The sequence below is a fragment of the Triticum aestivum genome, chromosome 4A (assembly GCF_018294505.1).
Source record: "Triticum aestivum cultivar Chinese Spring chromosome 4A, IWGSC CS RefSeq v2.1, whole genome shotgun sequence".
NCBI lineage: Eukaryota > Viridiplantae > Streptophyta > Magnoliopsida > Poales > Poaceae > Triticum > Triticum aestivum.
This window is the reverse complement of record NC_057803.1, coordinates 510,287,686-510,290,489: the sequence shown is the minus strand read 5'-3', so window position 1 is coordinate 510,290,489 and position 2,804 is coordinate 510,287,686. Positions and strand designations below refer to the sequence as shown.

At 58.5% G+C, this 2,804-nt stretch overlaps 1 pseudogene; it reads left to right on the top strand.

Moving 5' to 3' along the window:
• The first annotated feature begins 1,372 nt into the window (after nt 1-1,372).
• On the top strand, nt 1,373-2,578 carry LOC123082163 (uncharacterized; annotated as a pseudogene).
• Nucleotides 2,579-2,804: the final 226 nt, after the last annotated feature.

Below are 2,804 nucleotides of genomic sequence, written 5' to 3'. Positions count from 1 at the left end.
GCCGAGTTCGTGCAAAAAATGCCGAGTTTTCATATATTTTGTACGGACGTCACCGAATCTGAGGCGACCTGCGGGCCGATGCCTGGGAGCTAGGTCGGCCCCAGAGGCCAATCTAGCGTCGGCTCGCCCCCAGGCGGCTTTTTTTCGGTGCTCTGGGGCGCCGAACGGCTGAAGATGCTCTGATTCTTGATTGTCCATAGGAGCAGGCGCACTGTGTCCCAGTGTAAGGTCGGCGTCGGCGCAGGCGGCTGGACCTCCCAGATGGAGCGACAGCTCACACCATCCAGAGCCCAACGACGCGCCAAAGGTGGGCGACGCTGCAGCAGTCAAAGAGAAGGTGATCTGTTGTTTCAGAGGACCTGCAGCAGAGCTCGCACCGGTCCTCATGCCGGATATGTTTCTTGAGCAGGTTCGCCTTTGAGTGGATGCGGTCCCGAGCCACCAGCCACCCGAATAGGCGCACTCGCGATGTCACGGCGGTCTAGCAGATAGACTCCTGTACGGGACAACGCTCACTGGTGAAGGTAAGCATTTTGTACACCGAGGAGGAAATAGCATTACCGTCAGTAGACTTGATGAGGGAGCGGTCATCATCCACACCAGCCGTCAGGGTGGGCACGTAGCTGGGAGCATGGTTAGCTCTAGGGCGGCCATGGTCGAAAGACGAAGAGCAAGGTGGTCACGGATCCCATCCCGGTGCACTGAAGCATCAGTGTCACCGGCTTCAGAAACATGGGAGAAAAGTGTAGGAACCCTTTTTAGAGGGTCGCCCGACCCTCTGCGCACCAGCTGTCGATCCATAAGGTTGTCCGAGCACCGTCTCCGGGACCGATGCGGGATTGGTCGCGGTAGAGAGGGATCAGGGTCACCAGCGCCTTCTAGATAGCTGACGCGAGGGCGCTTGTCGCCCACGCTGTGGTATTCTCGCCAGAACCACACCGCCCAGGCTGAGCTCTGCGGTTGGTGTAGTTGATGAAGAAGTTTGAGAAGTAGGCTGGATGGAGGTGGAGCAGGACGCGTTCCGCTCGAAGCAGGCGCCCGACCAGTGATTCGAGATCATCTGTCATGCTTTGACATTGATTTTATTTTAGCATATTCGGTTTGTTGAACTATGATTTGTTTTGAACTTTTGAATTCAGACAATTTGTATTGTATGATCAATGTGCATGAATTGCATGGATTTAAGGATCAGAATTCGAAGTATGTGAATATGGGGTGCAACACACGAGGGGTCGACGGGCGTTTTTTATGAACACATTCGGACACGCCCACGGACGTATAGAGTGCCGAGATTTGCAAGTCCAGTTCTAGATGCTCTAGAGGCTGGTCACGCCGTCACGCGCCGTACATTTCCCCAACATTGGGAGTACGGGGCCGAACAGAGCGCGTCCCCCAATAAACAAGCGGCACGCCCGCCCCATCCCGCTCCTCCCACACAACACACGCGGCGGGGAGGACTCCCATCCCATGGCCCTCAAGAAAGCAAGAAAAGTGGTAGTAGCATCCAAGAAACCAACATCCGCCGCCATGGGCGTGGCGGAGACGCCCGATCCGCTCGGGCGCGGCGGCGCGCACAACCTCAGCCCGCCGCGGCTGCCCCCCGGCGTCTACTTCAGCCCGACGCGGGAGGAGAGCGTAGCGCTCCTCGACCGCTGGATCGCCGGCGGCGGCAAGGAGGTGCCCGCCGACGCGCGGGGCTTCGTCTCCCACGCCGACATCTACAGCGACGGCCCCGGCGCGCTGCGGCGGCGGCACCCGCCGGCGAGCGCCCGCGCGGGCCACGCATCTGGTGGTTCCTCTGCGAGACCAGGTTCCAGTGCCCCGGCGCCGCGGCCAAGCGCGCCGGCCGCAAAGTCGACACCGGCGGGTACTGGCGGGAGGACCGGTGCAAGGCCGAGGGGGGCGGGTTCAAGAGCTACTTCGTCTTCTTCCTCGGCCCCGGCCCCGGCCCGTCCAGGAAGGAGAAGACACCGTGGGTGGCGCAGGAATTCACCAGCGCCAAGGACGACGGCGCCGGCAAGAAGGGCGTGCCCGCGCTCTACATGCTCTACGTCTCCCCGCGCGCCACCGACGACGAGCTGAGGGGGATCTACGGGGAGGACGGCGTCACGGTGGGGCCCGACGGGGACAAGAAGCCTGTCCGGGCCGCCGTCCCGGCAGGCTGTTTCGACGCCGTCGTGGCGCTGCTGCCGCCGGGGAGCGTCCGTGGTCTCGGGCAAGAGCGCGTCGAGGTGTCGCAGGCGCCGCCTCCGCCGCAGCCGGCGTGTCATCTTCATCACGACGGCCAGCAGGAGCAGAACTCCACGGGGGCGGCATCGCGGGCGGGCGTTCTTGGTCAGTGCCAGCAGCAGCCGGCGAAGACGGTCATGACGATATAGTTTGATCATGACGATCGAGCTCGCCTACCTGAAACAAGGATAGTTGATTACAGGACAGCGGCACGTACGATTGATTGATTGATCTGCTAGAAACAAACGATTTTTTGGTTGATTTGGGGGATTAATTTGTGTATATGGGTTCTTGCAGTTTGCTCAACATTTAGTATGCATAATATATGGTAGTAGTAGTTCTCTCCGTCTACTCTGTTTGAACGTTGATTATCTGTCATGCGCTTTCGACATTTTTTGTGTTTGACGAAAGAAATGTTGATTATGCGCCCAGTTTTCAGATTCCTGCATTGGTGATTCTTGAAAGTTTTAACATTATGCTTCCAGTAAGACAAGTGTAGATTGTGTCGTTCTCTACTCCTAGAGATCATCTATGGTATACATGTGCTATGGCAAGAGACTGTTTCCAACATAATC